The sequence below is a fragment of the Sminthopsis crassicaudata genome, chromosome 4, assembly GCF_048593235.1.
Source record: "Sminthopsis crassicaudata isolate SCR6 chromosome 4, ASM4859323v1, whole genome shotgun sequence".
In the NCBI taxonomy this organism is placed as follows: domain Eukaryota; kingdom Metazoa; phylum Chordata; class Mammalia; order Dasyuromorphia; family Dasyuridae; genus Sminthopsis; species Sminthopsis crassicaudata.
Window position 1 is genome coordinate 145,336,673 of NC_133620.1, and position 15,906 is coordinate 145,352,578.

General features: G+C 32.7%; 1 protein-coding gene across 5 annotated transcripts in view; it reads right to left on the reverse strand.

Moving 5' to 3' along the window:
• SASH1 (SAM and SH3 domain containing 1) overlaps positions 1 to 15,906 on the reverse strand; it is a 380,232-nt gene that overhangs the window by 161,292 nt on the left and 203,034 nt on the right. The gene's annotated exons all lie outside the window — the stretch shown is intronic.

Consider the following 15,906-nt stretch of genomic DNA (forward strand, 5'->3'; position numbering starts at 1 on the left):
ACAAAGGAGTTCATTCCCCAATAATAACAGCAACAAAAATAATTGCAATTTCTTTATCACTTAATTCATCCAACTCTTATGTTTTTTTTTAATCTTACCTGAGCTTTCCAATATCTCTATGAAGCAGAGAACACAAATAGCACTGCCATAAAAGAACGTAACATAATAAGATGTCAAGTGATTTGCCCAAAGTCTTTAGCCATTCAATTGTAGAGCTCTAATACAAACCATATAGTTCCAAATCCAAAGTTCTTACTAGAGTTCTTCCACAATTGGCTGCTACATCATGAAAAATAACATATGCTACAATCAATTTAAGACTCATTAAAAATCCTCTTCCCTACTTTCTCAGCACACAGATCTAGAAAAGCTAAGATTCTAGTAGTTAACAGTAGGCTACTCTATGAGTACTCCTTCATTAAATGTCACAGAAATAAAATAAATTATAGATACAATATATATTGACAAACTTCATTATACAGTGCTGTTTCTATAATATCCTAAATCAAAAAAAAAATGCACATATATAGTAAGGTATCTTTCTTTCTTTCTTTCTTTTTTTCTTTCTTTGTTTCTTTCTTTCTTTCTTTCTTTTGCTGAGGCAATTGGGATTAAGTGACTTGCTCAAGATCACATAGCTAGGAAGTCTTAAGTATCTGAGGTCAGATTTGAACACAGGTTCTCCTGACTTTAGGGCTGGGTGCTCTATCCACTGCACCAACTAGTGGTCCCATACTTTCTAAACATTAACACCATCATTCATGTTAAAATAAATTACTTGGATAGAACTATGCCCCATGACATTTTGTTTACTATTCTATGAATTCCTTCAAGAATAAAGAGTGGCAATAGTGGAAAGAAAACTCTACCTAACGAAGTTCTTGGTAAACCTGCCACCTATAGATTCTATAAAAGTTAAGGAGGACAACAAAGACAAAACATTTTCCCCCCAGATAATAGAGAAAGAGGTCAAGACAAAAGACTGGGCTAAACATTCACATTTCATCATGAAGTAGTGAATGGCTGAAGTACAATAATAATAAACTATCTGCCTCCTTTTTCATCACTTAACACTAAACCCAGAAGTATTAAAGCCTGGACTTCACTTTTTGTCAATCTTTTCTCAGACATTATATGAGACTCTGGTTATGATTACTGTCTTCTGCTTCTGGCCCTTTCCAGCCAAATTCCCAAGCACTTGTCTCTGCATAAGCTCATTGCATAATGAATACTTGTGTAATTTAATTGAATTGCATGTCCAAACTGAATTTGAACAACAATTTCTCTGTTACTTTCTCCCTCCCTCCCCTCCTTTCTTGAGGCAAGAAAAGGCACAACCAAGTTCCTCACCAAACCCTTGCCCAAGGCCAGATGGGGCATTACAGTATTTAAGGAATTTTTAATCATGTGTGTAGAAATATATATTGAAAATGGATGTATATGACTGCTGCAAATATATGTAAATTAACTATACTATAGGAGAATGAAAGGAATTACTTTGAAAAACTCTGACTACAAGAAGTTTTCTTAAACAAACAAGGACTCTAAGAGACCCTAAAAGATAAAGTACCATTTTTAATTTATAAAAATTAAAAGCTTCTTCAAGAGAAAAATCAATACAACTATAATAAAACAACCTGCTAATTGGTGGGGGTGGGAGGAGTCATTGCAGCAAATCTTTGATAAAGGACTGATTTCCAAGATTTATGAAGATTATAGATGTAAATAAAAAGTCAAATAACAATATCTAACATTTTAACGCATTCAAAAGTTTACAATCAATTTGATGATATATGTAGAAAATCTTAGAGAATCAACTAAAAATTACATGAAATTAACAACTTTAGCAAAGTTGCTAGATACTAAACAAACTCACATAAATAATCAGCATTATAATGTTGCCAACAAAGTCCAGCAACAAGAGATAAAAAGATAAATGTCCATTTAAAGTAATTGCAGACAATATAAAATATTTGGAAGTCTACCTGCCAAGACTTAAAAACTATAAGAACCCAAGTATAAAACACTTTTCACACAAAGTCAGAGCAAAATAAATGGAAAACTATCAATTACTCGTGGGTAGACCAAGCCCAAACAATAAAAATGACAATTCTACATAAATTATTTATTCAGCACCATACCAATCAATTAAAAAAATGATTTTATAGAGCCAGAAAAAAAATTTATCTGGAAAAGCATAAGCTCAAGGAAATCAATGAAAGATAGTATAGCCATAGTTGGTAGATTAGTAGAATAGATTTAGGTACAAATTATACTATAGTAAATGACCATGATAATCTAATATATGATATATCTGAGATTTTGGAACAAAAACTCTATTTTTTAAAAATTGCTGGGAAAACTGGAAAACAGTACGGCTGAAACTAAGTCTAGATCAACATATCACACCACAAATGAGGTCTCATCACACCAAGATGAGGTCAAAATGGATACATGATTTACACATAAAGGGTAATTTAATCATAAGCAAATTAACAGAGTATGGAATAGTTTACTATCAGATTTATGGATGAGGGAAGAATTTAGGACCAAAGAAGATAGAGAGTATTACAAAATATAAAATACATCATATTGATTATTAAAAAGTTTTTGCACAAGCAAAAACAATGCAACCAAAATTATAAAGAAAACAGAAAATTTGGGGGAAATGTTGCAACAAGTATCTCTGATAAAAGCCTCATTTCTCAAATAAATACAGAACCCAATCAAATTTATAAAAATTCATCATTCCCTAAATAATAAGTGGTTAAAAATTATGAAGAGGCAGTTTTTTAGATGAAGAAATTAAAACTATCACATATAATGCTCTAAATTAATATTGACTAGATAAATGAACCCTAAAACAACTCTGAGGTACCATCTCACACCTATAAAAATGACTAAAAAGATTAAAAAAAAAAAAAAAAAAGAAAATGTTGGGTTTTGGAGGGGATGTGGAAAAACTGGAACAGTAATGTGTTGGTAGAATTGTAAAGTGATCCAACATTCTAGAGAGCGCTTTGAAACTGTGTCCCTAAAACTATAAAGCTTTATGCCCTTTAATCCAGCAATACCACTAATAAGTCTATAGCCCAAAGATATCATATAAAAGAGGAAATAACCCTCATGTACAAAAATATTTAATAGCAGCTATTTTTGTAGTGGCAAAGAAATGAAAATTGAGAAGATAGCTATCAATTGGGGAATGGCTGAACAAATTATTGTAGGTGAATATAATGGAATATTATTGTACCATTAAAAATGATAAGCAGGATGATTACAGGAAAACCTGATAAGTCCTACATGACTTATGCTTAGTGAAATAAGCAAAACCAGGAGAATGTTGTACAGTAAGTGTAATAAAGAACTATGAATGACTTAGTTATTCTCAATGATCCAAGACAATCCCAAAGGACTAATTATGAAGCATATTATCCACCTCCAAAGGAAGAACTCATATCGATCATATGTAGACTAAAGCATGTTATCTTTCACTGTCTTTTTCTTTTATTCAAGTCTTCTTATACAAAAAGATTGATATGGAAATGTTTTGCATAATTGCATGTGTAAAAACTGTATCTGCCAATTTAGCATCTCCTGAAGTATTTGATTTTTTTTTTGTTGTTTTTTTTTACACTTCATTCTCAAAAAGGAGCATGATATGAGGGAGGTGATTACATGACCTGAAAATGAATTGGATTTAAGTGACAGATACAAGATCACCTGCTTCACTTTCCTGTCCAGAGCCATCTGACTCCAGTGGCCAAATATAAATCAGTACTGTAAGAGAAGGAAGAAAGAATAGAATTTGGAACTCAAAACAAAAAAAAAGTTTTTTAAATCTGGGGGAAAATTGGGAAAAAATTCTGGTAAACTTGGGATTGTGCCTAATGAGTAGTGCCAGCTGAAGAGAGTAGATAGAACAACTTATTCAATGACTACAAAAATATTAATTAAATTAACAAGATATTAAATATACAGAACTAATAATATGATGTAAAACCAAGAGTCATTCCCTAAGAGATAAGTTGTTAAAAGATAGGATCAAAAGTAATTCCAAATAATTAACAATCATCTATTGTTCCAAATCACCAATTATAGGAAAAGGACAAATCAAAACTATTCTGAAGTTTCACCTCACATACAACATATTGGCAGATATGAATTTAGTCACTGCTGGAAGGTGACTAAACTTTAGCACATTTAAGAGATTATTAGTGGGTCTATGAATTGGTCTAAGCACTGTGGGTAGTATTGGATTTAACTTAAAAAGTGACTAAGGTATCCCTATTTTTTTATTTAAAAATTCCCCTAACAAGCATGTACCACACAGGTAAAAAAAAAAAGATGCCAAAATATTCATGTCGCATTTTTTAAGGTAGCAGAGATCTGAAAATGGAGTAGTTGTCACTGATTAGGGAACAGCAAAAGAAATGGTGATATAGGAATACAATGAAATATAAGAAATAATGTTTGTGAAGAATAAAGAAATGGGTGGAAACATGTTTATGCACCAGTATAAGGAACAACAGCAAAACCTAACACTATTTATAATAGTCAAGCTTATTTTTGGAGTAATGAGGAAATTCACCTACATCAATTCTTTGCAAAGTTAAAGTGTGTCTATAAAACTGCAGAAACTATTATATTTAGGAAATGGATTAATTTTGCTGTATTGCTGAATAATTGGAAACTAACTACATTTTAAAAGAGGAGAATCAATAAAACATTCATTTTGAAACATTGAGTGAAAACTAATTTAATCATTCTTTTTATTATGTCATAATGCACAAATATGTTGAAACTTATGTTCTACAAATATGACAATTTTGGCCTAAAGGTCAATATTATTCTTTAGTTGAAATGTTCCTAAATTTTTTTGTGTCATGATCCATTTGGCAACTTAGTAAATTCTATAAACCCCTTTCTCAGAATATATTTAAATGCATAAAATAAAACAAATAGAATTATAAAGGCAATCAATTATGCTGAAAAGGTTATATTAAAAATGATAATAACCAAGTTCATAAACACCAGGTTAAAAACTCCTCCTATATGTTCCCTACACCCTTATATCTTCATCTGTAAAATGGAGTTATGTTAGATAATCCTTCTAATCAGTCCCTTCTAGCTTTGAATTTATCATCCTAAGAACATCATGTTGGAGGAATGGTTGACATTCAATATAAACCAGAAAGCTATCCTATAACCATCACAATGTAAAGAGTTTAAGTTACAAGTCAGTCATGAAAGATATAAACGTAATTTTAAAGTTTTATTCCCATTTTTAGGTCAAGGTATTTAGGGATTTTTGTGGAACATTAACTAGCTTTTCAAGATACTTATGTTAGATCCTGTAGTTTAACAAGTATATAACACATCCAATATTCACAATAGATTATTAATTGCAAATGGTGGCTTTCACTAAATGACCTTTAAAAAGGTAGATATTATACTCCTGAAGGACTAAAGTCAGAAGGTATTAGAAAATGCCAGTATTTAGTGAAACATAAATAAAAACTAGCCTCAGCCTTCTGTATTTCTCTCTTTGTATAATCGAGAAATAGGGGAAACCAAAACAAACAAGAAGGAGAAAATCTTTCCCTATATTTCTTACTTCTCTCTTTATAAATAGTCAGCCTTTTAAAAGGCAAAGAAACGTTAGAGATCAGCTAACCCCACTATTTCTTAATGACCAACAATTACACCTATGCATAAAATGAAAACTAACAAATTTTGGATTATGAACTTCAAGAGAAAAGATCCAAAGTTTCTGGGGTCTGTAATTCATTGAAAATATGAGAGGTAGAATAAAGGTGTTAGATGTGATAATGATGACATAACATCTAAAAAGCACTTTACAAACTATAAAGTCATATATTTATAAATGTTAGCATTATTTTTAATCATGATTGCTTTTATTGTTATTTTATATTTCAATCCAATGTGTAATAATACTTAGATTATGGCTTCTCTAATTAGATAAATATTATTTTTTAAAAATCACATCACCTTCAAGTAAACAATTTTCTATTTAAAAGTTTGGAACTAAGAAAGAGACACATTGCACCTGTTTAAAAGACCGATTGAAGGGGTGAATTATACCAGTGTGGCCCAACTAATAAACTTAAAGCCAAAATATCAAGTTTTATTTTTCTAAATACCATTTTAGCCATTATTGATCCCAGAGAGCTAAGAAATGTGAGATATTATTTGACTGGTACCAGATGTCCCCTTTCAGCAGAGTTCCCTAAACTTTTTTTAATCTTTTTATTTGTTTTTAATATGTGTGTTTATATATACACACAAAGAATATATGTATGCATTTTCCTTCTTAAACAGATATGTATACACATATACATAAATACACTATAAATATATGTGCACATACACATGCACACACACACGTGTGTGTGTGTGTGTGTGTGTGTGAGTGAGAGAGAGAGACAGAGAGAGAGAAAGAGAGAGACAGAGAGAGAGAGAGAGAGAGAGAGAGAGAGAGAGAGAGAGAGAGAGAGAGAGAGAGAGAGAAAGAAAGAAAGAGATTTTCTCCCTTTCAGGTAAGGGAGAACATGAATGAACTACTTATTATGAAATGAGATCAGCAGAATACTGCAACATGTCACAACAAAGGTCCTCACTCTACTATAACAATTTATACTTAGCCTGTGGGCCAACTAGACACAGTAAAAGAGAAAAGACCTACCATCTCTCCAGTTTTTTTTCTTTTGTTTTGTAAAGCAAATGTAAGAACTACTTCTTCAATTCCTAATAAAGAAGCTGACAATATTAAAAATTTACATACCATAAAACAAAAATAAAAAACCCTGAAGAATAGCATTCCTATATGCTTTTCATTTGCTTCTTTTAGTAAATCCTTTAGGAACAAAGGCAAAAAATGTATAAAATTTCACTTATTCCAACCAGTTGGCAGGGAGAGGAAAAAAAGAGAATAAAGCTAATGATAGCCTAATATGGGCTTCTTATAGTTTGAGATTAATTAAAAGAATAATCTTAAGAATAGCCCTTTGTTCATAAAAAATTTACCACACAAATATTCAAGGATATCCAAATATTTATTTGGCTTTTCCCAAATTCAAAGGAATATACTTGGGTTTTGGTGGGTAGGGAATACAAAAGCAAAAATATATAACAGGTATTGCCCTAAAGTTTTAACATAAAAAGAGATATGATCAATAAGCAGAGAACTTAGAGAAAAGATAGAGTAAGTTAAGGGAGAGGCAACTAGGTTGCTTAATATATAGAGCACTGGCCAAGAGTCAGGAAGATCAGAGTTCAAATATAACAAATAGTCAAATATGACTAGTTGTGTGACTGAACAAATCATTAAACTTCTGTTTGCTTTAATCCACTGGAGAAGAAAATGGCAAACTACTCTGGTATCTTTGCCAAGAAAACCCCAATGGCCATTTATCCATAGATCATGAAGAGTCTCTCAAGACAGAGAGAGAGACAAAGACAGTCAGACATGATTGTGCAACCACAAATAATGCATTCCCTATGTGTGCATATATTCCTAAAACTCTTCCAGTATTACATTGATAAAAGTGTGCTCATCACCCCCTCCTTTCCACTCATACATTTTCTACCCTAGTTCAAATCCTCATCACCTTTCTTGGTCTACTGAAACAGCCTCCAAATAGATCTGTGCTTCAAATCTCTTTCCCTCTCCAATAATCTGTCTCCATTTCTCCATCTGTCCATTTCTCTCTCTCTTGACCAATCCAATCCAACTCTGTGCTTGTCTTTATTTCTGGTGCCTTTGGGTTGGCTGTCCCTAATGCCTGGAAAGCAGCAAGCTCATTATTGTTTACCCTAACTGCTAATGCCTTTAACCTCACCAAAACAACACAAAACAACAACCACCAATCTCATAGCTATTTTGTAAATAATTTGGATATTATCACTACCTGTACATCTCCCAAAATAAATAAGCTTCTTGAGAATAATCTAACACTGTTCTCAAGGATTAAATGAATGACTTATTAGAAATTGTCACCTCTCTAAAATACTGTCAAATTTATTCGATATCATTTTTTTAAAGAACAGTGAAAAGTATTAGAAATTTCAAATATTGGCAGAAATGAAGCTGAGAGTTTTAAAAAATTTAACTAGAAACTCTATTTTGGAAAAAGATTTCCTACTGCTAAAAAGAGCCATATCACCAGGAGGTAAAATTTTCAGTTTAAGATATGCAAATATATATACATATATATATATATATATATATATATATATATATATATATATATATATATATATATATATATTAGCATGGAGGAGTGAATGAAATAAAGTGTGACACTGTTTTGGTGGGACCTAAGCAGCCCTATTGTTCCATCGTTCAAGCAAAAAAAAAAAAAAAAAAAAATTTTCCCACATATTGGTCTAGCTAACCTTGACCTTAGAGATATGATTATGATTCAGTCCACAATACATTCCTCTATCGGTAGAGTTTCCTAGATTTCTCCATTTAGATAGTCTCTTTGTTTTTAAATTTAAAAAAAAAAAAATCTCCATTCTATAGGGAAAGATAAATTAATTAAGCACTTGGGAATAGAGGAAGATTCCAGTTTATTCTTTGGTTCCCAGCTTAGTTCCTTATTCTCTTATCTCCTTGTATTTAAGCCATTTTCTGCTCTATTTGTCACAAAAACTTAGATCTTCTTTCAGCAAACTACAGTACCAAAGAGTAGATTTTTGAGTAAAAGGGAAAACACTAGAGAATGGCAACTGGCTAAGTAAAATTCCATTGCCTTCAAGCATCTTGCTTTTATTGGCCTAATGTTTAATTAAGTGAAGTAGTGTCCCCATATTAAATAATGAATAGGGGAGGAGGGAGGAAGGGGAACAATACTTCACACACATGCTGGGGAAGAATTTTACTGAGCAAACACCATAGAAAATTAATGGGGGGGAAAGGGGAAGTCATATGATTATTCTTTTATTAAAACTGAAGCCTTTCTTCATAACCCAAATTATCCTTTGTTATTAAGATGCACTATACCATGTTCTATTATTTAAACATGCCAGTTCAATAAAGGGATACAAATAAAGGAATCTGGGGTACCTTCTTATAACAGGCCTGCTTTTCCAATATCTTAGATGTGATAATATTGGTTCTCGATTTCAGGACTTTCCCCAAAAAGATGTCTCAAGGAAAGTTTGTAACTGAAGAGAAAAATCAGTTTTACTTTTGGAGAAGTGAATGGGGGAGTGACGATCTTACCCTTAGATTCATATTTAGAGCAGTACTGAATACTGAAGACAGTATTCTCAGCTTCTGGTCAACTCCTTCCAAAGAGCAAAGGGTCAGTTTGGATGAATCCAGAGCATGAACCATAAGACAGGAGGACAAGGAAAAAAAAATTTTTCCCTCTTAGCTATAGCAGATAGATAGTTAAGTAGCATAGTCAGTAGAGTACTGGAATGGGAGTTGGGAAGACCAGAGTTCAAATTCTGTCCCAATTTTCCCTTGACAAAGTACAATCTCAGACTATTTCCTCATCTGTAAATAGGGCATGATTATAATAGGACCTATATCACCAAGTTGTTGGGGTAGGATAAATAAAATGAGATTAAAAAATATAAACTGTTACCAGTACTATGATGACAGTAGAAGAAAACTCTCTTGGGCTCTGCCCATCTCAATGACTTCACAAACATGCCAGGAATCAAAATCATACAATCCTGAATTGATTTATTAGTGAGATGACATTTGCACACATAACAATGCTTCCTCTAGAGTTAGCACTCTTGATCAGTTACCTACTTACTCCACAGAAGAGGGAATACTGAGAATGCATCAAAATGCAGTTGCAAGCTCCAGTGCTCTCCCAAGTATCAAAAGTCCTCCCAGCTCAAAAACTTGAAGGGGCCTAGTTCCTTGGAACAATTAAGGGAAATGCCTTCACCTGAAATTACTAACAGTTGCAAACAATAGTTTATGTAGTTGGATTCCAGTTAGTCCTATCTATTCTGCCACTTCCATATCCCAGGAAATCCTTCAAATCTAAGTGGGCTTTTCAAGCCATAGTTTCTGAGTAACTGGAAAAAGGTTACTATTTAAAAAAAAAATTCTGGTCTTGAAGAATTTCTCTTAATTATTTATCCCTTACTCCTATGCAACCATCCACACAACTCCCTATAATTTGGGGGTCTGGGAATTCTCAGTTGCAGATGGAAAAAAAACACACACATACATACGTACACACACTCGCAGCTGCATAATTCAAACCCAGCCAAAGACAGCAAACATTTCACACCCAGCAATATCCACCCTCATTTGATGCTCAGCAAATAATAATTTGGGAGGGGGTGGCACATCTGCCTTATGCTTTCTCCAGATGTGAAATAAATGCCTATAATTACCATGTCACACTAAGTCTTGGTGATTTAAGTGCTAAAAAAGGCAAACATAAAAAGGAAAATATCTAGTACAGAAAAGCATGCCCTATCTGTCACCATAGTCTATTACAACCTCCACCAAGTGGATCCACATAGCAACAAAAAATTAGGTTTATCAGATCAAAATCTCTACATTTTTCAAGATTGCTAAATAGGTTACACCATTCTTACCCAGCCTGTTCTTACAAGATCTAACCAATGAAAACATATGGATCCACCTAAAATATTTGTAACATTACTTTGTATTTAAATAAGGTTTCTGCCAACACTGATGTCTTTAATAACACCACACCTATGACATTTTTCTTCTACGGCTTTTAAAGGATTCTGTATCTGGCATCATCCTCAGCATCCTATATGATAACTAAACTTGACAAAATGTTTGGCATGTAAAAATCACTTCTAACTATCAAAATTACATTTAGATTTTCCTCACTTTTGTTGTAACTAATGTTATCATTGAAATATAGTTTTTTAATTTTTATCTGACTTTCTTTAAGGACAATGCAAAATGGTTTACTGGAAAAAGTCTGATGGTTAAGCAGACTACACATGAACATGTGATCTTAGAATACACTCACATGTAAACCTAGGGAAGTGATAGTGTCATTGGAGTCTACTCTAATCATACAACAGCTAAAGTACTGTACATTACTTAAAATGTCCAAAGTTGACAAGCTTTTAAGTTCTGAAAAGAGAACAATCAAGAGAGGAGGGACTGAATTTATGCCACATAAGAATCAGTTGGAAGAACCATGGATGGGTTAGCCTGAGGAGAATATTCTGAAGTCCTTCACACACTCTTCTAGCATATGAAGAAATATGACATGAAAGAAAAAAGAGATATATTTTCCTTGACCTTTGAGAATGAAACATGATAGATAGGGACTGATTTAAGAAAAAAATAATAATCCAACAATAATAATCCAAAATGGAATAGGGCTTCATATCATACAATTTAACTGATATTTTCATTTCCACTTCTTTTCAAACTTGTCCTCACTCACTTCACTAAAGTAATGTTGGTTCCAGTTTGGGGAATTATATTTCTCACTAAGAAGAGGTTTCACTTTTTATTGTTCCAAAATATTTGAGTCAGTTAATCTTTTAACAATACTTCCTGTCATCCACTTAAACACACTCTCAACCACATTTTTGGTCATGCTCAGTAATTTTTTTTTTTTTCTGATTTTACTAGGTAAGTAGTACTCCTCATTTTACATGATGGAAAATTGATGTTATGGACTCAGAGTATCCATATAAAAATTAGTTGGCAAAATTCATATGTTAATAACTGTCATTTATATAATACTTTCTGGTGACAAAAATCTATTGTATGAATGAACTATTTTGATTTTATAGCATAATAAGAATAGGCCAGGTAGTCTTATACCCATTTTAATACTGGAAAAGTCTGTGTTTCCCAACAATAAATTGCTTTGCCAAAACCACATGATTAAGCAATGACAATCAAAATTCAATCTAAATCTTCTGTTCCTAAACTCAGGACTGTAGCAGCAAACTACAAGAGCATTATTGTTAAGCATAAAAAAAACACAAAGATATTAGCACTGCAAAATTGAATCGAGATTGAAAATTTTTAAATGTGCCTTTTGTCACCACTTTTAGATCTTTGGAATTAGATTCTGACAGATAGATGGCACAGTAGATAGAGTATCAGACCTAAAATAAAAAAGACCTGAGTTCAAATCCAATTCAAACACTTATTAGCAATGCGACTTTGGTAAAGCACAACAATCTCTGTGCTCAAAGAACTTACATCCAATGGTGTACAGTAATAATATATAAAAGGATTCTGGAAATTGAGGAAGGAGAACTTGATGCTCCTACTGTGAAATCTAGGCCCCTTGTTTAGAGTAGGTAAAAGCTCATCTATTTGGTCAGATACATCTTTCAGCTGTCCCCAGTCTCTGAACAACATGGTACAATAGGAAAGAAACTAAGAATCAAACAACAAGGTTATTATCTGGGTTCTATTATTTAGTAGTTGTATAAATATAGGTACCTTGACCTTTCTGAACCTCATTGAGAAATCTTCCCTGGTTATCCTCATAAGACTGCTGAGACAATCAAATGAGATAATGTCTATGATAGGTAGATAGGTAGATAGATAGATATCGATATACATACATATATGTTATATATAGATAAGACATCTATATCTAGAAAAATATAGTCCCTTGCAGGATTATAAAAATGTAAGATATTATTGTTATTATTGACTGTGACAGCATCTTTATGATTATAATTGTCCCCATTGGTGAACAGCACATTTCTGGCTTAGTGCAGCTTGGTCAACAAGATTGGTCATATGAGGGAAAAAAGAAAAGCAAAAGAACAACTTTTTGGTAATCTGAATATTGTGTGTAATGTGGGTATGCAAATGAAATGCTAATAATCTATGTAAACATATATGGACCTTTTATTTTTTAATCTTTATCCAGGTTTGGGCCCAAATAGGAAACTTTTGTAGCATGAGAGATATATTGCTGACTCCCTAAGTGCAAAAGCAGGGAGGGTCCCAGTAGTGGGCAGAAAAAAGGAAATGGATTCTGTTGAGCTGCTGTCCCCGACTCACTGCATTACTTGTCCAAGCACATTCCCTTATTTGTATCATCTAGATATAGCCCTAAATATAAAATATTAAAATACAGAGCCACCAAAACAACTTAAGTGTTTACATCCCTCAGGGGACATGTTTAAAGGTACGGAAGGGATCAAAACTTAGCAAAATCTTTCAGGCACAAGAAGAAATTTAAGCAGATAACCAACTCTAATTTACTTGTTCAAAATTCACTTAATTAGTTCTAGGTGTCAATCAAAGCTATTTGTAACAGCTGTATTGCACCATGCTACCAAATCTTTTCAAGGAAAGAATTTCATAAAAACATTGTAATTGATTTGCAATTCTTTCTCAAAAATGTTATGTTCAGTTCCTCTGCAGATGGTTATAGAGTTGAAGACACAGTCTGTCACAGGTTATCATGGGAAAAAACTCAGACATAATAATATGTCTATACACACGCATGCATGCACGTGCACGCACACACACACACACACACACACACACACACAAAACTTATTAATTTCTCTAAAGAAGTAAAGCTTGAATGAAATACCAATATGTTGCTGCCATACCACTCCCCCTTGTACTTTACCTACATAAAAGGCTTAGTCACAATGAGACAGTTTATCTTATCATTCCTGTTTTTCTAAGAGCTTCCTCTACATTTTTATACATTTTGAGGTAAAGAAAATTCCCCTAACAATTAGAACTATCCAAAAGTACAGTGGACTGCCTGAGAGAGTAAGATCCTTGAATTACAGATTGAGAGTTCAAAAGGACCTTAGAAACTATCTTTTCTAACCTCCTTATTTATAGTTGAGGAAAGTGAGGCTGTGAACTGAGTGATTATGTGCAAAGTCACAAAAGCAATAATCAAGGGAATTTGAATCATTATATTCTGACTCTAAAATCACGGTTCATTCTTTGGAACTATTTTGGTAAAAGCTGGATGTCCATTTCTATGGGATTCATAAAGGAGGTTCATAGTCAGGCATAGATTGATTAAAGTCTTTTTCAATTCCATGACTTTGTAAGCCTACCCATTTTATTACCCTCATTCTCAAAAATCAAAATAGATTACTCTCAATATTTTCTTCTGTATTTTTGAAAACACTTCAATCAATATAGAGACAAAGTGAGAATATATATATGTAGAAATATATATGTAGAAATATATATGTAGATATAGATGTAAATCACTTTGCAAATCTTATTGTACCAGAAAACTGTTAATTATGATGATTTAAAATGATGAATAATTATTTGAAAACACTGAAGCACTATAGAAATATAAGTTTTTTATTATTGTTATTGGTGCTTACCCATTTATTTTTCCAGGCATGGATTATAAATTTACATATTTTTACTCACTTGTTGTTCAGATGAAATTACTCAAAAAACATATAAACTAAAAAAGCAGGATTTAGAATTGGAAGAGACTTTTGAGATTCCAATGCCTTCATTTACTATATGAAGAAATAGAGACTAAAAGAGACACATAAGATTATACAATGCACTGAAGGTAGGATTCAAACTTATGTCTTCTCATTCTTAACCTACTGTTCTTTCCCATATACTTTGCCAAGTTCCTAGAACCTTCTCAGCAGTAATAAAATAGTGCTGAAAATGAAAGTTTTCCTTAAGCTTAGTGAGCAGGACCTCAGAAATTAACTGGATTTTAAGTAATTCTTGAGCTACTGGCTCAACTAAGTGAAATAACTGGCTTAAGGTGGGAGCCAGTAATGGCAAGATTCTGGCTACATGTATTTTGATATATTTTCGAAGGATATTTCATAATAGTCTTAATCCTCAATAAATGGAACAGACAGTCTAATAGGATGACAGATAAATGAGCATACACACTAGAGGGGCAAAAAATTATTTCCAAGAATATGGATATATGTATATTTATGTATAGATAAATATATGTATAAATATGTATTGATAGAGATAGAGATTAATTCAAAAAGAAAGAAAGATGCAATAAGGAAGAATGAGAGAGAATTAGCTTCTAATTTAGGAAGTCCTGGTTTCAAGTTTGGTCTCTGGCAGTTATTGGCTTTGAGATCCTGGTTAAATCACAACCTTAATAAGCCAAGTAAAGATATGACACTAAAAGGAACAAAGAAACTACAGACTTGCACTGAGAGAAGGAAGCTTTGTCATTAGGTGCTCCCAACATAAGTCTTGATGTCCTAATTATAAATAAAAAGATTCCACAAATATAGCACATCAGTATGTGAAAGTCAATGTAATAGTGAATTCAGCAAGTTCTTGTTCTCTTTATCACTGAGGGCATTTGAGGAGAGAGACATATTGTAAATTTCTGTATGGGGAGAGGCCTCAAAACCTGCCTCATTCATGGGTCCCAACATGTAGCCACAAATACAACCTTCTGTTCTCTGACACTTAGATTTTCTTCTTCTTTCCTCCTTTTTGATTGAAGACTGCTATAATCTTGAAGACTTTGAAAGGTTGGGTGAACAAAATCATCAAATCTAGGAGTCAATGGCTAAGCCAACTTATACAGCCAGTTTTCACAATCTGAGTTGTAATTTTAGGGACACAACCTAATAGCAGCTGAGATTGGGAAGTATCTAGCAGCCTTTGGACGCAGATTTGGTGGGCTAAATTTTATAAAGAAATCACTTTTTGTAGAAAAAGGCTTAGTTTCCCCAAGGACTCAATATGGTAAAGGAAAAATTATGCCTCCAAATGTTAAAGAGAAATGTTTCTAATTTCTGTTTTTGATAAAACTTTACAGTAAATATGAGTTTGTAAAAACTATAAAAGGGAAAGGAAAATAAGCATATATTAAGTGCCAAATATAAGTCAAGCATCACATTAAGGGATTTATAAATATCAAAATCCTAATAACAACCCTGTGAGGC